At 38.8% G+C, this 24491-nt stretch overlaps 1 protein-coding gene across 12 annotated transcripts in view; it reads left to right on the top strand.

Moving 5' to 3' along the window:
• Positions 1-24491, top strand: part of LOC129774636 (protein abrupt) — a 158684-nt gene that overhangs the window by 5884 nt on the left and 128309 nt on the right. For 11 of the 12 annotated variants that reach the window (XM_055778427.1, XM_055778423.1, XM_055778433.1 and 8 more), the window contains exon 2: positions 8047-8294. The exons of the other annotated variant lie outside the window; for it this stretch is intronic. The gene's annotated coding sequence lies outside the window, so the exon portion shown is untranslated. The remainder of the gene's footprint in view (positions 1-8046; positions 8295-24491) is intronic. 12 annotated transcript variants of the gene reach the window in all.

Here is a 24491-nt window from a genome sequence, read left to right as displayed (position 1 = left end):
GAAAAAATCAATCTCAGTTCAACTCAATTGCTTCGAATGTTGTGGTTTTTCAGATGAATATATATTTATTTTACTTAGGTTTTGTTCTTATCAGAATTTTTATAAGTTAAGTGAACAGCCTATGCTTTGCATCTTAATAAAGAAATTGCAATATGAAATGCACTTTTTATATATGTTTTTTTCATTTGGAATGCTCGAACCTTAACCTATGAAATTACTGTGCAAATTCCAGACATTCAATCAAGAGCACCTCTCTCCAAATTTCTGGATATATATTCGTGGAATTCCACTTCCAGGGTAGGCTCTTTCGTGAACCACCGTTGTTCTCGCCCAGGGTAGGCAAATTCAGAATCATCTTGAGAAATCGAAGGTTGTGCTGAAACAATTAACTACATTTGCAGCATTATTTCACTAAAAATTTGATTGTCAGTGGTAAAAAACTAAATTACAGTAGTTTACGTTCAATGCGACATGCGACACACCACTCAGTGTCGCATTGCTGGTAATTTTGACCTGTAATTGGCGATGATAGTGGTACAGTGTCGACGTCTGGTGGCGACTTTCAATGTGGGGCCATAATTTGGGCCACGAACTCGATGTTTACAAAAATGTGCAATTATAGGTAAAAATGTCCAATTAAACGTGTCGCAATAAATGAAAATTACTGTATTTCAAAAAAAATGGGAATTGGGAATTGAGTTCATTACAAGATAGGCAAGTTAGACATACGCTTCGGAGATCCGGAATATCTTCGGTGATCGATGATCTTGATGATGTTGCTGCTAAACTGTATTGTGTTCGATCGAGTGACTTGTAGTTTTTAGCCGAAACGAGTGACGGCTAAGCCGAAACAAGAACCACTGGCTAAGTGCATTTTAGTTCCTGGTGCGGACTTCCAATGAGTTGATGTTCATATTGAGAAAAGGTTTTGAACTTTTACTGCAAAGTATCCTAGAATCGATCGTCAGACAATGTGGGCAATCATTGGAATCGCTTCAGAAAACAATTTTGCGTGCATATTCGCTTAAAAAAATTAAAAGAACCAGAACCGTTGCGTAGTTCTTTCTATTCCCTTTGAAGGATGTGGAAGCTATCTTGAACTGTGCAGCCGCCCATACAATGCAGTGGAGGAATAGATTTCTTCCGTCCGTGGATCACGCCAGTATCCGAAGAATCCATCGAGACCACCGAGATTGCATTGCAATCAAAACCAGAAAGCACACAGCCAAGTGCAAGCCACAGCCAAATATTTGACACTTGACAGATGAAATTTGATCAACGTGAACTTATGGTATTGATCAAAAATATTTGACACAAAACACGACAAGGAAATATTTAGTTCTTGTTTGGTTAAACTTGTTTTGAACCAAAAATGCCTCCTCAAATTCCTGAGTATACTACCTCTTTCGGTCAAACAGTATACTTCCACCTTTACGGAATTGAAATTTATGTGAGATTCATCGAAACTCAATCAAATTTTCTGTTTAACCATTCTTTCGAGTTCTTCCAGGACCATTCACTTTTTCTGTTCCTTTTATTTTTCCGTGAGCACATTCTTCACATCACGTGCTCAAGCTTAGCGCGTCCAGTCTGTATTTTAATATTTTTGTGTTGAATCTAGGCTCGTACGATATACCATAGCACTAATCTTTTTTTTTTTTTTTGAGAAATATTACCTGCTCATAGTAACTTACCGGATTAATAATACATTCCACGGTATTCTCAAATATGATATAATTTGAATTTATGGGAGAACCAACTTGTGCGGCAGGAGAGAAACACATTTATTGAGATTCTATCAACGATATAACAGAGGTAGTTGTTTTTTGATCGAATGCTGAAGAAATAAAAAGTATTGCGGCCTCCAGTTCTGACCTCAGTTGATGAAAGTGAATGAATCCTTTTCTTCAGAAAACTGCTTTTATAAATGGGATTACCGTTTACAACACAATACTTAAGGTCAATTTGGTTCTGTAATTCAAATTATTTTAAACTGTTAGGTGCACCGGTAAGTTTCTTCGATTCTACAATAGATGACGTAACTTGATTATTATTCCAATGAATCAAATTTCCAGACATTCGTTGGAAAGCTACTGTCATTACGCGTCTTTTTCAGTATATGTCAAAAAGTTGAAGCGTAAACAACAGTTTTTTGCCACTTCGAATATGTCGAATTTCGTACCAACGAGAGTGTTTTTGAGGAGAGTGTTACTTCATTACTTCAATATGAAAAAGCTGCGGAAAGTCATCGCATTTTGGTGAAAGTTTATGGTGAACATGCTCCAACTTAGCGAACGTGTCAGACGTGGTTTGCACGGTTCAAAAGTGGTAATTATGACTTGGAAGACGAAGAACGTTCCGGACCGCCAAAAAAGTGATGAATGATCCGAAAGATAGGACATTGGGTGCCGTATGAATTGAAGCCACGAGACGTCGAACGCCGTTTTTTCACGTGCGAACAACTGCTCCAACGGCATAAAAGAAAGGGGTTTTGCATTGAATCGTTACTGGCGATGGAAAGTGGGTCCCTTCAACAATCCTAAACGTCGGGCAACGTATGGATACCCCGGCCATGCATCAACACCGACGGCCGCGCGGAATATTCACGGCCAGAAGGTAATGCTGTCTATTTTGTGCGACCAGCTGGGTGTGGTGTACTATGAGCTGCTTAAATCGAATGAAACCATTGTCCCCCGTGTCTCACCGATGACAATTGATGCGTTTGAGCCGTGCACTGAAGAAAAAACGGCCACAATACGAGCGAAGACACGATAAAGTTATTTTGCAACACGACAATGCTCGGCCGCATGTCGCGGAACCGATCAAAACATACTTGGAAACGCTGAAATTGGAGGTCCAATCCAACTCGCCGTATTCTCAAGACATCGCTTCGTCCGATTACTACCTTTTTCGGTCGATTCAACATGGCCTGGTTGACCAGCACTTCTCCAATTTTGATGAAGTCAAAAATTGAATCGATTCGTGGTCAGCCGACAAACCGCAGAGGGATCCGTGAATTGCCAGAAAGATGGGAAAAAGTCTAGTCACAACTTTGAATATTAAATTTGTAACGATTTTTGCAGAGTAAAGCATTAATTTTAGAAAAAAAACGAATTAACTTACCGGTACTCCTATTATTATCTATGAGTAGTTTGCTCCGTCTGGCCAAATGGTTACAGAAGAATGTTATCTCATAGTTTTGAAGTATTTGATGGTCAGCATCCATCCGATTTGACCGGAATGATAACCGGAACACGATAATGCGCTGAATCATAAGTCAAGTGCATCAATATTCGTCGTATTCACCCAAAATTGTGACAAAATCAAATGAATGTACAAGCTAGCGCCGGCAATAAAATTACTATTAAATCAATTGAGAAAAACGTGTTGCAATTGGAGAAGGCTTCTTTGAACAGAAATAAACAACAAATCTCAAAATAACTCGTTTAAAAGTTAATTTTCACTACCTGTCCCAAAACTTGATTGATTGAATTGAATCAACATACATAAACATACGCGGCTCTTGAATGTCCTTAATTTGTGAGGAAAGATAATGCACCTCTGCAGCAAAAACACAATATTTTCCATCAATATTAACATAGTCCTAATCAGGAATGAAAACGCATTTGCGTCAGAGAGTTTGATCGAATTCTCGAAACATTTTTGGTACTTGGTTCCCTGTATGACCATCAGGAGATGCCTTCGATTTCTTCATTGGCTAGTGCGACTACAAAAACGATTATTCACTCGAACGAACAAAAATAATTCAGAAGTAATTGCATAAGAGAATTTAACTCAACTTTGTGGACTACCAAGATCCTCGGTTAACAGATATTCTCCAGGTCTCTGCAGACAATATCTGATTTGCCTAGCTTATGAGGGATTTTAATTCCCAGTCGGAAGGCGCGAGAAGAATTCAAATAGGATAAAACTCGTTGAAGTTGCATAACCAATAATATGCCTGTCTTATTTTGAGTATCCTCTGTAAGGCGGCGGTGACACTGGATGCAGAGAAGTGATCGTACGAATTGTATGCAATAGTGAAAGTAAACAACCACATTGAGTTGTATTGGTGTGGTTACATTGCTTCCCCCTTGCTTCGTTCGAATTCGTCTGTTTCTATCGAACAAAATTGTTTGTTTCTATTCGTACAATCAAATTTTCGTGCGTACTTCTATCCAAAGTAACCTTAGCCTAAGTCTTCTGTGAGTTTTTTTTCCTGGCGAGACTACAAACGGAACATTGATGAACAAACTAAAATACAAGACAGAAAAATAAGTAACTTGCAAGGAAGAAGGAAAACAAAATTCATTACACCATACTCAAAACACCATGGAGTTTTTTATTCTAAACCAAGGCGTTGTATTATAGGTGGACCGCAATGTCTAAATTGCTGTTCGGCCATTGCTCGTGAAAATCAAATTTGTTTACAAAACAAGTCGTATCTTTTGGTGACAAATGCATTCGTTGGCAAAATAGCTTTATTGTTTATTGTTTATTGTAAAATGTACTTCTGTTTAGCTCCCATCGGCGGGGAAAAGAGTTCTATCAGCTTACGGCGATGGTGACAAACAATAACGCTGATTGTGGCTCCACTGATTTCGCTCAAGGAGGAGAATGCTGTGCATATACCTGGAAGGAGATCCGGAAAGATCTTGTAACGGTAATTGGCTAGAGCAAAAGGAGGTTGTGCACTATATTCCACGAATATATATTTGCTTATTTTTTCCTTCAATTATTTTCCTTAGCGAGTTGACATTGAAATCATAACCACACACCCAAACAAAAAGTAAATAATTCTGAAAGTTACGTCTCGCTACTCGTCTCACGCCAAGTCCTGAAAGTGTCAAGAACGAAATACCTATAGTTCAGCATCTTGTTCTAAACAATTAGTTGTTTTCAGCGGCTCGCCGTCAGTCAGTCCACTTTCCATCGTTCCTACAAAACAATCGGAAGTATCAAGGTTCTAATTTCATGACAGGTTAGATAGAAGAACACTGCAAGTAAAACCTGCTTTTACAAAACCATTGCAATAATTGAGTTGAACTGAGATTGATTTATTAACACTTTCCCTGATAATATTCTCAGCTTCTCGGCGTAGTCGCGAGAAAATAAGTGTTTCCAATGCTTTATTATCCCAATGCAGTCTACCTCTCCATTCACCGCTTCTTAAAAATTTAGATTCCATTTTTGAAAAACGATTTCGGAATATTTTCAAAGTATTCGTTTACTGCTGCTATGACCGCGGGTTTAATCCTAAAACGTATTTATGTCAATAATTTCTGTAAACTTGATAATAGATACAAGTTAGAGGGAGCCTAGTCTCACAAATTCATTCACGCTTCATTCGTCATATCAAGTCTGCGCAAAAAAAAGATTACGATTTTCCTATAAGGACACAAACTCTGTTTAAAACGTCTATTAATAAAAACAGCTTCGTCAATCATTCAGAGCAATAAGGTGCATACAGTGATACAAACTTGAATTCGTACGCCACCATGCAGATCGCTTTTCACTTATTTTGAAAGTCGAAAACAAAATTTCGAAACGTTTTATTAAGAGAAACCCATAGTGTCACATGAGAGTGAAAAGGTATGCTACCTGATCATAGATTATAGATTAGCGGATGCATGAAAATTAACTTCCACTCAAATTTGTACGCTATTTGAAATATCAATTCGATTCCGAAGGTTCAATTTCAGGAACTGCCTTGATTTGTTCCGGAAAGCTATCCAAGAACTTTTTGATGTATCCGGGAGGAATATTCATTTATTCATCCTTCAAGCGGCTTTTAAGATCGTTTCTGTTAGAAATCTGATGGTTTCAACTTTTCTCCCATAGTTTTTGGAACGACATCAATGGAATTGATGTCGGGAAATTGCAGTGGAGTATCGAGAACTTATGTCCAATTGTAAATTAACCATATGCGAACTGTATATGCCTTGTGCTTTGGGTGTTTTGTCTCGATAAAACATGTTTTATGTCCTTGTATTTTGATAAAACTTGAATCTTTGATTCAATCCCAATTTGTTGACACTATGATGCCCATTTCTACTACTGACCAGTATGTCCTCGAACCTAAACGGAACTACAAGAACCTACAGGAACGTTTGACAATTTTTATTGTGATTTCACGAGTTTTATTATGCTCTTCAGATTAGCTTTCATTGTAAGCATTATTTTTGAACAAAATTACAACTCTCTACATTTAATCTAGTAGATTAAAGAATTCAAAAACAAGAGACAAAGAAAAATGCACATCGAATTACCTTCCACGATCAAAAAGATCTAAGAGCTAGTAGTGTTGATAGTTAGTTCAGTGCACATTACAACCTACAATTACGTCCGAAGAAAAAAGAACCCCTACGATGGGCCGGTTGCCGATGCTTCACTAGGTTATTATTACTGACTGGGCATTCGCCTCCGGATCGATTATAGATTTTTCATAATTCATCGTGGGAACAACTGCATACATTCGGTCGTCGTTTTCTGCACGTCACCATTTGACAGCATAACGATACATCAGGACGCGACCGGACTTCAATTGATTCAATTAATTACTAATGGAGTCGTTTTGCCGCGCGTCGCGCGCCTTGTACTTGCGTTAGCAGTACATACTGGCCGCCGGTAGAAAACGCGACATCCTTGCGCCAATCCGGCAAAAAAAGTATGGTAATTGAGTTTAATTGAATTAATCGAAGAAAGCGAACATTATTGTGCAACTGCTCTCTGTACTGGGTGAGTGTTTGCGTGTGTCCATTAGTGACGACAATTGGGGCCAGGAACAGCTTAGGTGCTGTTGAAGATTATATAACAAAAAGGAAATCTAGAGCAGCGGTGCAGTGATTTTAATTCGATTAAAAGCCCCACACACTGCACGCGCGGAGATGAGTCACCCCTTGCTGACAGCTTTGACGGATGATTCAAGAAAATGTTCTGTCTGGAACTAGTTAATTCAATTACCCTTTTCGCCGAAAGCTCACTGCGGAAGATGTACCTTTGCGTGGGCCACCAAAACAGTTCTCTGCACCCACTTACCGCAAGCGCGCACACACAGTGATATACGAGTAAATAATTAGAACCTCTCGCAATTAGGATGCACCTATACAGGGAAGCACGTGGCATCACGAATCGCGGAGAGGAGAGAACGTGTAAGCAGGAGCGAGAGATGCAGAGAGAGCGAGCTCGCGCCTGCAAGATATACTCACTGCAAGGCAGCATTCATTACACTCATCCTCTTCATTTTTGTTGTTATTGTTGTTCGCGAGTCCGTCGCTCTCCTCGCCTCGCGAGAAGGTTTACCGGAATGGTTGATTTGTAGTTTTACTTCGTCCCGTGTCCCGAGAAGAATCCGTCATCTCCCGAGGCGCGCACTCACACAATTGCATCGCAATAAAAGCACACTTACATAGCAATTCGCGAGCGAGAAGCCTTCTAACCACACTATTTCCTGGCAATAAATAAAATTACCACTTGCTCGGGACCACCCTTTCCACCCTCTCCTCATTCGGAGAATCAGTTACGATGGGCACTACTACCACTATAGTCAGGGATACCCCCCACCACTCCCGGAAACACAATCGGCCAGATGCGGGGCAAGTACTTGCCATTGTAATTCGTACAGTTACACGGTGCGGACATCTCATTCTAGCTGACGATTAATGTGGTAATGGCATCCAGCTTGCACGTGGTGAAACCTCGATGCGATGACACGGCGGCGGCGGCAGCAGCGGTAACATCTGTGCCATGACGGGGACTGACGACGACAACAACACCGAGCGGACATACCACCGAAGCGGCTAGAGCGAGCGAGAGTGTTCAAGTACTTGTAAAGTACCTCCCCCCTCGCCAGCATCCGACCACCCTCCCTCCGAGGGTAATCGATTAGAGAGAATAGCTGGATGGAAAAATCAATAATACAAAAACAACTATGCGATAGTTTTGCGGCCCACCTTTTATTACATTGCTCATTTTCGCGAGAAGTTACTCCACCGGTACAAATGAGTGTTTGTATATATCGAATTAATTGTTTGAAAATTCCCACAGATCAATCATCTTCGTCAACCTGTGTTGCGCTATGCGTTTAAGCAAAACAATCTGAAAACACAAAAGTGACAAGTGAGAAAAGCGAAGAACAACCGTGAGTGTGTTAGATAAAATAAGAAAAAAGCAGGATTAAATTTCCGTGATTTATTGCGGTACACGTTCTATTCCTGATCCCAGAGAAAACCAACAACAGCAGCAGCAGCAGGAATCAGCGAAGCTGTTCCTGTTGTGTTTCCGTTGAGTTATCGGTGAGTAGTAAATTCATTTTTTTTCATACAGTTTTTTCCATTGTTTACATTCCTAATTTGACAGCTGAGTGAGCGATTGGTGCGACATCTTCCTTACAATTGACACTATTTGTGTACTCACTCCTAAAATCGGGCATTATTTGTGTGACTTTTCGATGTTTAGCCTTTTTTGTGTGTTTATTATCATTTTTTTTTCTCTGTGACCCGATGCCACGGCACAGGTCTATAAATCGCGTTGAGCCGCTCGCTCGCGCGGCTGCATGGGAGCAAAACATTTTTGTTTGCTGTTTATTCTCCCAATATATACCGATGTTAACGCAAACATGCTTTATTTAAATCGTCTATTTGTTCATTCATTGAGCGAAAATTGCTCGGCAACCGACGCGTGAAGCGTCCCCTCCATCCCGCGGCTCTGTATGCCCGGAACGCGGAGAGCGTGCCTGGAAATTAAATAATATAATACGTTTGTGGACATAAGCGTAGTAGTGGTACCCGGGCTCCCCCTCCCCAACTATCTTACGGATGTTAAAAATTCAAAATTAAACACGCGACGCGATGCCCAACAGTGCACTGCGAAAAATAGCAATAACAACCTTCGAAAAACGTGGGAGGTTGAACCCTTTTCCCTGCCAACACCAACCCTTCCCTTACCCTCACAGCGGCGCCCAATATTGAGAATGGAAATAAAATTAATCATAATTTCACTGCCAGCCGGCGAGCCGGTCGGTGAATCGCACGCGCTCCAGAGGAGCGGGAGAGCGTCGGTGGTCCCTCGTGGTAGGAAAAAATTGCAGCAACGGGGCTGAGAACGAAACCATCACAACAAACCTTTGTACTCCCTTCGCACGAGACGCAGCGCCCAAACGCGTGCGTTGGGCCCAAAACAACGACGACGCTGCACTATGGACGATTTCCATACAGACAAGCGGACAAAAATATTTTCACCATTTTTTCAACACTCCTGGTATTTTTGTTGCTTGGGGGATGTCCACATAACACGTGGACAACTTTAGGGGGAATAGAGGGTACGAGAATGTCCACGCTTGTCCACGGTGAGATGGGAGAGGCTCTAAATAATGTCCACGTGGACAGAGTAAAATTTAAAAAAAACCTTACACATCTATTTGTTTTCTGTGTTTTCGATGTTTTTAAACGTTCCACTCTGATTATTCGTATTTATCAGTGTTAAACTGTTCGAGAGTACTATCAGGTCAAATACTCATATTTCTTTCGTATCGTTTAACTTCACTAAAACTTTTCTGGAAGTCACTGACAAATAGTATACGACAGAGTGTTTTCCATTGGCAGTGGTGGGTCATTCATTCCATCAGGATTCATTAACATTTTTTTTCAGAAACTATAATCATTCGAGGATACTGTAATGACTGAGATTACATCATATGCCTAGTAGGATTAATTCGTCAAATAGGATTCCCTTTCTCGCCCTAAAAGATTTTTGTACGCTACCTACACCCAAACTAGCGTTGGCAGAAAACATGTCATCTTTGGCAGAAAAGATGCCATTTCCTGTGCATGAGAGTCAAATGCGCAAATAATGAGCTATTTTAAGAGCTTAAAAATGGTTTGTATGTATGCGAGTAGACATCTCTTTCTGTTTTCTTTTCTCTTTTCATTTGGAATTGTGCAAAAAAAATGTCCATACGACGTCAATGGGGATCGAACCAAGGCCGGCTGGAATGCAAATGTAACTTCACACGACCACGCTATCCATACAGCTGCCAGCGCTATTATAAAGGAGCGTAATAATATTACACCTCATCATAAAATGAAGTAGGAAGGTGTTTTCTAAGACGATAAAGAAGAACATGAACGAGAATATATCTTTCTCTGTCTGGGCCGTGTATCTGGCAAACTATACGAAAAGCTTTCATATTCTTTAATCCAGCCATTTTCGGGGTCTTCGTAGCCTAATTAGTTGCGTGTCCGCTACTAAGCGAACAATCATGATCTCAAAACTCAGGGCCCTCAATTGACTATCTTTGTGTGTTATTCTAGCTGCTACATCCACGCAACAATCATCATGTAACGGTGACCCATACCTCTCACTGTTCACATACGATCTGATGTTTGCTGCAAGAGGTATTGGTAATATCGGTAATTTTCGCACATTTTCGTGAAACTTGAAATGCCCCTGATAAAGTACCAGTTGTGTAGCCCAATTATTTCCCTGGTCGTTCTTGCTCGATGTGATACGACATTGTCATCAAGAAACATCATTTTGTATTGCCTTTTTTGAAATTCCGGTCTACCACTTGGTTTCGGTATCGTTCGTTTTCAACAGTTTTGATGGTTCTCAAAAGGTCGTATCAAATTACACTTCGCATCTGGATCTGGCCTTGCGATTGATGTAGCAGATTGGCCGGGCTCAGCATATGATCTTTCGCCCTTGAGATTCTTGAAATATAACCACTTTTCATCCTAGGTCACGACCCTATGCAGAAATAACGTTCTTTTGTATTTGGGAAGTAAATTCTCGCGGGTTTTCCGGGTTTGTTGTTGTCTGTCGGTCAAATCATGTGGAGTTTATTTTCCAACATTCAGAATATTTTTCTATTGGTTTTAAAGTTCGAAAAACGGTTGATGGGTAAACATTCAATTGTTCTATAAGTTGTGGTTAAGTTTGGCCATCTTCTTCGTCCAATAAAGTTTGCAATTCCGTGTCTTCAAACACCTTCAGTTATATCACACGATCTTCACATCAATAATGGATATTTTAATTGAAATAAAACATAGATAAATTGTGTGATTAATCAAGATTTTTTTTTGCTATAAAGTTTATTGAGATTACAAAAACTTTGTCAAATATCGTATCGAGCTATGATTTAAATGTCAATCATTATGAAAATGATGATTATGAATTGATCATGTGCAAAAAAAAATTAAATTGATTTTTCTGATTTAAGTAAGTTTAAACCCATGTAGACCTTTTTTTTCTGAAAATGAGTATACAATAAATTTTATTTGAAATGCCCCAAAATAAAGCAATATTGCGTTGCCTCAAAATGAGGGAGACTTCCTGAGTCTGGATTAATTCGCCTCACGATTACTTTGGAAGTCACTGCATGCAGAATGGGTGATGAGGGTATGGAAATAAACATTATTTTTAATACGCTGGTAAAGTCCAAGCCGAAATATGGAGTAAACTGCGTCTCTGAAAATTGTCTGGTCACGAAAAAGGTTTTGTGTTGTGTTCACGACAATCACCAGCCAAGATATAAAAAAGTTTTTTTAAAGTGCTTCAATTTTGCTCAAAATAGCAGAGATTGGTCACCTGTCAAAAAAATTTTACCTTTTGCTTTAAACTCTGCTTCTTTGATGAACTCTCTAAAAGGGCTACATGTCTTCTTCACTGCTCCTATAATGTCGTAATGAGGAAACCTCGATGGTGACCCCCTAAGAATTACTTCGTATTGAAATTTACTCAATCCTGTTTCTATAAGAACACTAAAGATCATTTCTGCTGACATCCTTCCACATTGATCAGTTAATTGGGCTAACATCTTGCCAGAACTTTCTTGGTTTTTAAGATGTGGTCAATGCTTCCCACCAGGTTTACTTCTTTTTTTTGTGGTCTGGCTACCAGTAATGCCTTCTCGATATTGTCCACTTTTGGATCGACGACTTCATTGGCGATGATGCGACGTGTTCTTCTATTGCTTAGGTTTTGGAAGCCGTCCCTGTTTTATAACTGAATTTGAAGCCAAAGATGTTGATGATATGTGTTTCTTTTTACGGCAAGCTTCCTACTACTTTGATTTGTATCTTGGTAATAACTACTACATCACGACACATCATTATAAGTATAAGTGTATGTTTTAACACGTGAGTCGTTGTTGGTTGGAAGCTTCTACTGGAATATACCGGAATATAGGTAATATAGTCTATACAAATAAAAATGAAGCACCTGAAACCCAAGGTAGGAATCGACCAATTTGAGTCGTCTTTATTTTGTTGTACTCGTCTCGCCTCGCCTGTAGATCAATGTTATGGAGAGAAAAATCAGAAAATTATCGGATAACTTTGAAGGAAACTTGGAGAATTCGGAAAATTGAATTATCTTATGTTTTACAATTACATCATGACAAGCGTTACCAATCTATTCGATATTTGCGCTAACGAAACTGATCTCTGTTCGAAAATGGAAGTGGATTTTCAGGAGAAATAACGCACTTCAATATATTCTATCTATATAAAAAATGGAAGGTCAAATGTGTTGCTAAGCGTTAAACCCGAGGAAGGAATTATTTGAGCCGTCTTTATTTTGATGTATTCGTCTCTGATCGTTATAGTGAGGAAAAATTGAAAATTTTCAAAAACTTTGAGTGAATTAAAAAAAAAATAAGCCCCAAATATTCTTCAATGATCGTTATTAGTCCAATTGGATTTCACGTTTCCTGAATTATGCTCCGTGCTCCGTTAGTGTGAATCAAAAATGCCAATGGATTCTCAGGTGAAATAACACGCTTTGAACATGAAAATTATGAATAGAAATTCACTTTCCTGTATCAAACATCTAATTCATGTAACGGAAAAAACATTTTATTTGCAAGTGAATCAATCAACCTTGAGGGGAAATTGTGGCTGGAAATACATTTATATTCTAATTACGAGTTCTGGAAGAAGTTCCAGCAAATTTATAGTAAAAGGAAATTGTGGATGGTCAATACAAAGATCAATCAACTAAGAGTTCTGCGATTGATCTCACGAATGTTCGCTTAGTAAGATTTTTTTCAAAATTTAAATTAAAAAAAATCAATTTTGAGCGGGACAAAGTTTGCCGAGTCAGCTAGTTCAACATCAGTTGAACTAGCTGACTCGTTGACGTTGAAGTTGAATATCAAGCAGATGAGTCGGTGGATTGATTAACCTTCACACTTCGAATCTAATTCAAGTATGTATTGAACACCTGTACCAACTCATGTCAAACTTGGTTTCTTTTACACATAGGGGAAGGTCATTAAAGTGTGGGACGTAGTGTGGATGTAGGGGTGCCGCCTATGAAGAAAGGGGAAGTTGATTGTCAATCACAGTCATTAAATTCAGTTATTATTTTTATAAAATTATGGGTTCATTTAAATTAAGAAAGATAAGCTTTTTAATTAAGTTGGTCGTGAAATATACACAAATTGTCATAGGTGATAAGTTTCTACCATATGAAAAAGAAAAAAACTCAAAAAAGGCTAAAAAACAACTTTATTGTCTTGTATTATTCTTGAAGGTTTTTGGATTTTATGCATTTCCTATTGGAATCAAAAATTTTCAAAACACTTCCAACCATACAGACGCAGGTCGCCGCTGCACTGCTCTTCAGAACTTGTTAGTTTATACCTAAAAAAAAAAATACCAGAATCCGACCCGGGAGCTCCTGAGAGTTTTTACTTAGTTTATTTTTATATGCCGACCATGATTTTTCTTCTTATTGTCTTCTTTTTATTAGGCTTTTTTTCACCTGTAAAGTTACCTAATCATATTTTTTCGGAGAGCCTGATCAATATCGTTTATAAGAATATAATGTACTTATAAGTTATTCTGTTCTTATAATCTGTTTCAGTTCGTTGTTTTTCGAAAAAAAGTCACAGGAGGGTTGTGTCTGAGACACGACCGCATAGTTGACGTAGGATTACGTTAGGCTATCTGCCGCATGCTGATTATTTTGACGTGAAACGTTCCCTGTTCGTTGCACATGGTCAAAGAAAATGTAAAAGTAAACAATATTTTTTGATCATAGTTTTATATCATTTTTATGATAAGTGGAAAACAATAAATTAAACTCTTTCGTTTTAAAGCAATGTCGATAGTCCTGAAAAGGACTGGAATGGTTTGATGGGCTGTACGGAATCAGCTGCGTGTTAATGTGATGTTTTAGTCGGATGTAGCAGTTGTTTACTTTTTGGCAGCGGTAGTTTTTTTCGGAGTCGCTGCTGCTTTTCTTGGCTTTGAGATCTTCGGCTTCTGTGCGTCGGTTTGAGAGGGTTTCGTTGACACCACCACGGCGAGCTAAACGACGGATGCGGATTTACCGCATCCAATGCACACTAGAAACAAACATTGTTTCCGATCCGTTTCGCTCCTCTTCTTTGGTTCCTTTGCCGCATTCAGTCGTGTTAATTGATGAGGAGAATACCAGCAATGCACACTGGAAACCCAGATGTTTGTCGATCTGAGCGTTGAACGAGAATGAGAAATCCACGAATGCTACGTCCTTTTATATCATTTGGTATGTGAGAAATAGGCTCCTCCCACTCGCTCTCGATGCAAATATTTTACTCGTCGGGGAACGAAAGAATCGATTCCACAGCAAAGCAATTATATGAGAGCAAAGATTGCTTTTACGAATTGGCCAAACGGAACCCGGAATTTCTGTTTAAATAATGGATTTTGTAAACAAATCAATTCTACACGGTTGTAAATCTTGTATGTGTCTACCAAATGTACTTACAGTACGTACACCCGCATTTGTAAAATATTGTAATATTGTAAAATGCCCCAACGAACATTCCACAATCAATTGAACGAAAATTTTAGACATCTTCAAAATCAAAACTAGACATTATTTTTGATCATAGTTCCATATAATTTTATGTTAAGTGGAAAACAATAAATTAAACTCTTTCGTTTCAAAGCAATATCGATAGTCCTGAAAAGGACTGGAAGGGTTTAATGGGTTTGTGGAATCTGCTGCTTAGTAATGTGATGTTTCAGTCGATGCTTCTTTCCAAGGCTTTGGTATCTTCGGCTTTTGTGCGTCAGTTTGCGAGGGTTTCATTGTCACCATTACGGCGAGCTCAACAACGGATAGCGGGTTTGATACACTGGATGTTGTCATGTAGAACCTTGCGATACGCTCTTCCTTTACCGAGTCCTTTGTCTCCTTTGCCTCCATTACCACATCCAATTGTATTGGTTGATGAGAAGAGAAATACCACTGCTGCTGCTCTTCACTCGTTGTTGTCCGTTCCACGTCCGTTGTATGAATGAATGAGATCCACGAATGCTCCTTCCTTTTATATCATTTGTTATGTGTGAAGTAGGCGCCTTCTACTCGTTCGCCATGCAGTTATTTAGCTTGCCGGTGAACGAAAGAATCCGATCGGGTGCGAAAAAGAAATGACGTCAATTTCGACCAATCAGGACTGAGTATCTCTGTTTGGATAGGGGTTGAGATTTTTCAATTATTCGATAGTTAGTTACATGATATATACTATTATATTCAATGTGAAAAATTGTTATAGAGTGCCGAAATCGTTTGATGCAAAAATATCATCAATCCATCATGAAATGAATGAGCAATAAGCGTTTGAAATTGGACATTATTCAGGATGCGATCGATTTTAGTTTTTCAATTTGTACCCCAATATGTTCCCGAAAGACGTAATCCTACGTCAAAATCCTTTTTTTTTGCAATTTTTCATCATCATTTCTCGATATCTCAGGTATAGTTCCTACTAAAGTCCTGAAATTTTGAACTTTTCTTAGTTAAAATGTCTGTTTTCTATAGGAAATATAAAAACCAGATAGGTGACAGTCTCTTTAACGATTTTTGTCCGCCTGAAAGTCCATAGTGCGCTGTCACCCATTGAGAACCATCGGCTGTAAAATGTGATAATGTTTTATGTATATACGCACACACACACCCTCGCACAGAATTGATCGGTAAGAAAACGCAACAGCATAACAAGAAAGGAGAAGAGAGAGGAAAACCTCCGATAAAAAGTTAAATATTTACTTTTATGAGCAAAATTCTCGGCCAATTTTTTCACGCGACAGGCAACGACGCCAAACAAAACGGCCGATATGCGATGATAAAGATATTAAGACAGACAATCAAAAACAACAACAACGATGACTGCGTCGCGGTGGAGGCGGTAGCAGCGCCTACTCTGTACGGTGTAATTGAAATTCAATTTGACAGCTGATCGCTTCATTGAGCGGTGGTGGCGCGCGAGAGCGAAACCATAAACAACGCACATAACCTAAGATAATAAAAATGTACGATTTTATGTGGGACCTGAGGTTTTCTGCGCTGGCGGTATTTCGCCAACAACAGCTGTGACCGTCGACGCTTTTACGCTGCCATGATTGTTTAGTGCAATCTCAGACTAATTAGCGATAAGAATCGATCGCGAGTGCCGTCCGTCCTCTTTTTCGCGCTACTGCAATTATTCCGCTGCAAATACAGTGGAGAGCACATGAAAACAATAATCAAATGAAGCGCCGAATATGGCGTCCGTCACTGTATTATTATTGTTATTGCGCCTTGTGGTGCGCTGGTAATGTATGTGCCCTCCCCACATCCTCTTCAGTACGCCTCTCGCTGATCCTCGCGCGCCAGGGGCGACTGTTAATATTGGTCCCGTGATCAAATTAGCTACCCCGAGAAGCGCGCAAAAGCGCGTCGCACCACCACCACACACAGTGACAGATGCGCGGCGTTGAATGACTGATAAAAAGGAAGTAATAAAAGTTTATTAATTACGTTTTACGACATATTAATTATTTTCCTTACGAACAAAGAGCACTTGTCGTCGCGGCAATCGCAATGACATGAGGGAATTCGGGTGCGCGCAACTGACCCCCAAGTAAGATCAGAGAAAAAAAACCTGCCTCGCGTTGTACCACTTTGACAGATCCATTTTGTATCTTTCGAGTGTTTTGTGTTTGGTTAAAAGTTTCTCAGCTTGAACGGTTCGAGCAATTGTGCTAATGAGTTGTTACGGCAATTATCGGTCTCTCGGTCTCGGGCTCGCTGTGATGTCTAGGATGTGTTAGACTATAGTCAGTTGTTTTCGTCAAATTTACCGAGCAAAGAGGCTAATTGTGAGCGCATACATAACCTCACAGCCGAGATATAATTCTTCGCCCCGATGGCGGCTACGGGAACAAACAGCAACGATTGAAATGCGCGTACAAATGCTTCGATGGATATGTTGCCAGTGGAAATTACACTAATTAATAACACCACGTTTAAGGTCCGTGAAGTCACGTTGAGGATGTATATTGTAGATTTTTTTAACAGAATGATCTTGGAAAAAAAAATTGTAAATGCGAGGTTCTTTTAGAAATTCACATAACTTGTAGAAATTGAGGAGAAACTACATGAAATTCCTCAATTTTGTTCAAAATAGCATGAGATTCTCAATAACATAGATTGACAGGTGGTTCATTTTTGTCAGTATGATAGCAAGACATAGAATATATACAGAGGAAAATCTACCCCAACAATATAAATCAAAGTTTTGAACGAAGTTATATTTCTTTCCAACTATTCAAACTATTCAAAAATTAAAATTTCCCACGTCATACCATAAGAAACAGACCTAAACCATGGCAAATCCAAATCGCCGTGTTTCATGGTTGGTAAGAGATTTCTATCCTGGAGTCCCTCACCGCTCGCCAAACTCTTAGTCGCCGTTCCTTATTGAACAACTGAAACTTTGACTCATCCGACCAGTTGACCCCACTTTCAGTACTCCAACAGCTTGTTGATATGAATCCTTGCGAAGAGAAGCCGCTTTTTTCCTGTTGACCTTGCTGATCAGTTGCTTCTTAGCAAAATAGCTCTGCACATCATGTTCTGCTATGGGAAATCGGCAGATTCAGCATTTCTTGTATTGCACAAATGGTTGTGCGTGGATCTTTTTTGATCTCACGGATGATCAGGTTGTCCGTTCGTGTATCACTCTTGCGTTTTGATCCTCTTTCCGGTTAAGAAAACATATTTCCGAACTCTTGATGCTTTATTATCTGAACTGCTTCACGGCTTACTCCATACTTCTCAACTATTTTTTGTTGAGATTCGTTACGCTTAAAGTCACACTCTTTAGACCTGCATTGAAAGTTTGTTTCCGCTCTTTTCTCCACAGCTTCGAAAACACAAGAAATTGGCTTTAGAGCTTTACAATTTAGGTATGTGGCAAATGTAAACAATGAAGTGTCAAAACCGAGTGATACGCCAATGAAAAAAACATAATAAAATTCGTCGCTTCCTTAGCCCAGTTCGAAAATTCATTTCAATATGAGTTACCTAAGAACTATAAAAATCTTCAATTGAGCTATTGCTTTCCATTGCTTTTCTATCAGGATTTTTTTGTGCTATACCCTGTAAACTAAGATTCGAGGACAACATTTATTTTATTTCAACGATGTTTTTATGGCTCTGTGGAATAGTTTTAAAAATTATAGGTTTTTTTTTTCAAATTTATAGATATTTTTGTGTCGGTTACAACAATAGAGAATGATCCAATGTATCATCTCATTAAGGCTCTAGCTGGTTGTCTGGAAAAAAAAGTTCGACCATCGTCAATTCTAACTCAAGCAATGAGTAGTGATGTCCGATAATCGTTCGATTAATCAATTAATCGAATAATTACCACAAAAATCGATTTCGTCATTTTATTGTCTCAGTGTCTCAGTATAGTGGAGGCGATCCGGCGTAGTGGTAACATCCATGCCTCTCACGCTAAAGGTCACGAGTTCAATTCTCACTCCCGTCATTCTTCCAAAAAATGGAAGTAAAAGTGACGAACCAGCCAAAATGAGTTGAAAGTCACTATAATACAGATAAAAAAAAGTGTCTCAGTATATACAGTTATTATGCCATGTGCGCCTATCAGTAGGAAAATGAGGAATCGACAGTACAATCGACATTTTACGTGCAGTATGGGTTATCCTGCAGATAAACGATTTTTCTCGCCGTAAAATTGACCTATAAGCAGAGACAAATACAATGAAATAAAGACAGCTCAAATCGGACGATCCGTTCTCGATTTGGCGATCCATTTTTATTTATATAGATAGCAGATAAAGGATTACTTTCCCGCGTAACGCTTCGCATCGCGTTCACTATGTCATAGGTCTTATTTATATGTTTTATATATATATATATATATATATATATATATATATATATATATATATATATATATATATATATATATATATATATATATATATATATATATATATATATATATATATATATATATAAACATATAAATAAGACCTATGACATATTCAAGAATGTAAACAAACACCCGTGTTATCTATTGCATAGAATACATATTTGATATGGAAAAATTAATTTGAACTCATTATTTTATATTTTAAAAGTGTTTATCTCATCTAACAATCCATTACCATTTTCGTTCTACACTTATGAAAAACAAAGCTCTATGCTATCAACGCGAATATTCGTTTTAGAACAAAATCACATCCATTCTAGCGCTCGTTTACATGGTTTTAGATCGAGTTTGTTGCGCAATGTTTAGCTTCTGTACTAGAACGCCTTAATTCACGTAACAAGAGTCAAACTATGTTTAGACACTTGATACTCACAATCGAACTATATGAATTCGCCGCATCGAACACTTCTAAACACCAAAATAAAACAACAAAAACATTTTGGACTCGCAGAACGTGTGAAAGCATCATGTTTTACGATTTTCTAAAACGATACGCATTCCCTGGTTCAAGAAATATAACCCCGTATTCTGACAGCTGCCACACTCGGATTGCATCCATTGCGATTGAACCTTTCAAATAAACGAACTAAAAAAAATCTGGTTTGTTATTCATTAAACTACTATGAACCTAATATTTCACAAAATTGATTATTTCGAACAGATTTTACTTCATCGCGTAAAATGTTTCCAAATCGAGCAAACTCGAGTTTTGGTGATATCAATTGGTTACTTTTTTCTACTGGGGCAACCTTAGGAAGTGTGTTTGCGTGATCCTCGCGAATGACTTCTTTCATACTCAATAAGTTGCAAATGGGCGTAGCTTAAAATGCTATATTTCTTCTATCCTCGGCGAATGAACAATGTATTTACATTTCAAGCTAGAAGAGTATATGAAAATTTAGCAATGGTATATAAAAATATTGCTTCGTCGCCACATTAGTTGCTCATTATTGACGGTACGAGTAGGCAAGCACAGATTCGCACAGATCATATGTATGGGAAAATGCGAATGCTTCCAATTTTCGTCAATTCAAACCATTTACGGAGTAGGGAACCGTAATGTTTCTATCAATCTTAGACAATTTCCCATTCAATTGGTATGCAAATCATCAAGATCCGTTCTCAATAAAACAGTAATTGATGTTAGAACTACTTCATGAAAACGTGACAAGCTTTCTGATGTGACATCCTTGCTAAAAAACAAAATCCTACGTCAAAAATGCGTCACAACCTAAATTATATATGTATTTCTTTACAACGTCACGGAGTGTTGGTTCTTTTCTCATTTTTCATGCTTGATGATGTTCTTCGAATGTCGAGTTCTGCTGAGTTTTTGTTCTTTAGCCTCTCCAAATTTATGTTTTGGAGATAATCAATTGCCCTTCTTTCGATTCCAACAAATATCTTGGCTAATCTATTCACAGATGTGATGTGAACCACAATTACCGCATCGATCGCATTTTCGATCGATATGTTTGTTGCTATTTACACCGGCCACCCGAAATATGTAGAAAAATTTAAGTTAAAATTTTGAAATAGAATTTAGTATTAGATGTCCATTCCTGCATCCATTCGACAAACACGTTGTCACTTATGAAGTAACACTTCAACCCTTTATCATATGTTCTTCATGAAATTCTGATGAAACATCAGTGGAACATGTAGCTTTCTATCTTCGGATGTGATAGCTTGAAACGTTTGTTTTTAGGAACTTATTATACGTTCATACTAAGTACTAAGTTTCCTGATTTTTCCTTGAACAAAAGATAGCGGGGTTGAGGTTTTAAAATAATTGATATGATAAACGAGAAACTGACAAATGCTCAACATTTTTCAAATAATTCCTAACGGCCGTAGCGATATGAGGCCGTGCGTTGTCATCATGGAATATTACGGGTTCGCATCTGGTTGTTCCCTTTCAATGCTCGCTTCAAACTAGAGATGGGCAAACCGTTCACAAACGGTACGAAAGAACTAGTTCGCCGAAAAGAGTGAACGAGCGGTCGTTCTTTTTCAAAGAACGGTAGTTCTCCCCACGAACTGATTGCGAGAGAACGGGTTGCGAGTGAACTGTTTGAGAGTGAACTGTTGGAGAGTGAACTATTTGCGAGTGAACTGTATGGGAAAGAACTGATTGAGAGTGAACTGTTTGGGAACGAACTGTTTGAGAACGAAGTGTTTGCGAACGAACTAATGCAGCTGAACTGATTTGCGCTGGACGGAATGGATAAATATAACGAGAACGCTTGTGAGGAAAATAAAACGATTTGTCATTCATGAGCAAAATACAATTAACGCAGGGTTTATTTTGTTAATGTATACTCAATTTTGGATTAAAAATTAAATTAGATTTTCGTAGTTTTAAAAGCAAAACTATATATTTTCAATTTCATGTATTCTTTCAATTCCGCGTAACAATCATATACTTCTGATTATCAGAAAAAATCTGGAGGAAGCTGGGGCGATTCATGGATTAGGTAAACATAAAATTTTATAGAGAGGGCATGTTGAGAAAAAAGTTTTTTCGTTGCTTTCAATTCATTATTTGGCCTATTGCGTGTACGTGTTATCGTGATTGTTTGTATGATTGATTGTTAGTGAAAATCGCTGCTGATTTTTTTCCCTGAATGAACATTATGAAATATGATCTTACATGGAACCTGTGTGTTGTCCAAAAACAGAATATGAAAAATTGCACATATTTTGTGCGCACCAAATTATTGTCGACCGATAAACATATTTTCACATACAGTTTGCGACTTTTAATGAAGCAGCTTATCTTTCCCTACTACATTTCAAAAATATAAATCCCATACGTACACTATCCAATCCAACGATATCAATTTATAACTGTCTATGATGTTGGGTTCCAGCTAACATTCTATGTTGTTCTTAATACCGCTGAACGAAAGAGCGAAAGAACAGTTCAAAAGAATTGATTCACATAGATGAACGGTTAGTGAGTGAACCGTTCATCAAAGTGAACTGTTTGGCCCATCTCTACTTCAAACGGATCAATTGTTTTATATATAACCTCCGTGATAATTTTACACATTTTTGATAGTCTTCTGATACTGATGATACTCTTTTGAAACTGACATTACTCTTATGATGCGATCAGATACAAATTTATTTTATTTTATTATTCTTTATTATAGCCTTATTTCAGCCTCCTGAGCGGGTTCGACTCTGGATCAGATATAAAGAAATTTACTTTGTTGTGATGTGTATCCGGTTTTGCGCTTTAGGTTATCGTAATAAAAGTAATTTAGTTAGTCGGTAATGGTTTTGTGGATGGGTTATTCATATGTATGAAAACATCAGAAAATTATTGGCGATGGAGGGAAAATAATCGAGCTTCCAGACACAACGTGCGTTAGACTAGTGCCCATTTTTAAGATTATCTAAAATCATTAGTTTACAACAAACCTGAGGAGCAAGCTTCATAAAGTTGTTTAGAAAATACTCGCCATAAACTATCATCTGGCGGAGGTCTGTTGGAAAAAAACAAGATTAATTTCCAATAATTCGTAGATAACCGTTTTTTTTTCGAAATGCTTCTTGTATAATAACAACTCTTGGCAACTAATTCCATATTGCACTTTGACTGCGTTTACACAATTCAAATAGCACTCCAAAGTACGCAGAGCGCCCTATATTTATAACCTTTGATGATTCTGCCAAAACAATTTGCTTTTCTCACAAAAATTAATACTGTATCTGTCTTTTCCGCCACCATAGTTGTTTGGTAACAGACATACACGCCCAAGTGCGGATACTTCATCAAGCCCCAAAAACTCATAACAGTCCCGACCCAACACCCCCAACCAGGCACCAGGCCGACAAAGTTATGCGTGTACTCGAGATTAATTGAAATTGTTGGATACGAGGACACCCCCGCGGCGAGCGAACAAATGTGTGCGCTGCCGCTGTGTTTGTGCGTCACACAAGTGCCTCCCGGCAAAGATCCGCTCGGAAGACGCCACCCGCTGATTGTACATCTTGTCATCGATTATTATTACATAATCACTTGGGACTACCACCCGGGAGAGCAAGCCAGCCTTCGCTGGCACCAGGGCCGAGAAGCCTAGTTATTAACTTTCCATTGTTTCATGAATTCCCCCCCTTGGCAGCCCAATCCTTCCAATTCTTTGCTAGTCATAAATTTTCGGCGACAGAAGCCACTTCGGCAGAACCGCAGAAGAATCCACCCGCCGCCACACATTGGCAAAATGCACACAGACACAAACATATTGGACCTGACGGGGCCCAAAATAAAGCAACCTTGAATTTAATAACGACTTGGCATGAATACAGACTAAAAACAGACCCGCTGTCTGATGTTATCGATAAATGAATTTGTGTCTCAATTAAAAACAGTTGACCTCCTTCGCTTGTGTTCCTCCTCCACTCTTCCACGCTATGGCATGCTGCTTCGCAAGAAACAGACCGCCCAGCGCCACTTACAGCCGTCATCTGTCTCCCGGAGCACCTGGAAACAATATGGTTACATCAGAAACTGTCTCATCACACATCACATGCGAATCAATATCGCGCTACAAAACACGCTCCAAGTACACGCTATCGGCCGTGATTAATTGATTAGTGAAGCCATTGGAAGAACAAATACGGCAGCTCTCCGCCTCGCAAAAACTGTACATTGAATACTAATTAAACGTCCTCCCAAACCCCCGCACCCGTGATGGCCGGCCGCACGTTGTCACATACAGAGCTTCGTTTGCGCCAAATGACGACAATCGTTCAAACTATGCTAATAGTTTTTAATAAAAAGTCATAAAAAGTACGACCGACAGTTTGTGCGACGAAGAGGGAATCCGGAGAAGGGCGGTGATGCTGGCGGCCGGTGTTTCAGAGAGTAGGAAACAGTAGTTGCTAAGTTGCGGATGTTTTGCTGGCTGCACCCGAACATGTGTGATCGGGGGAGGATAGGGCTGTCGTGTGCATTTGATGAATTCCGAGGAAGTAAAAAAAATACATTCGATAAATGATTTTTAGAATTGAATATGCTCTGCATTATGTATGGATTGGTTGAAGTCAACGTGTATGACTTTAAGAACCAGCCTTCAGAGTGAAGAGAATATTATAGATCATTGGTGATGCCAGATATACGGAAATATAAATCCGTCTGGAACATCTACGAAATTTGAAATATTTTCTACGGCCTTACACAGGTACTCCCCAATCCTGTCCTTAC

The sequence above is a fragment of the Toxorhynchites rutilus genome, chromosome 3 (assembly GCF_029784135.1).
Source record: "Toxorhynchites rutilus septentrionalis strain SRP chromosome 3, ASM2978413v1, whole genome shotgun sequence".
NCBI classification, from domain to species: Eukaryota; Metazoa; Arthropoda; class Insecta; order Diptera; family Culicidae; genus Toxorhynchites; species Toxorhynchites rutilus.
Note: the sequence above shows the minus strand (reverse complement) of the source record. Positions and strands in the feature narration are given on the sequence as shown.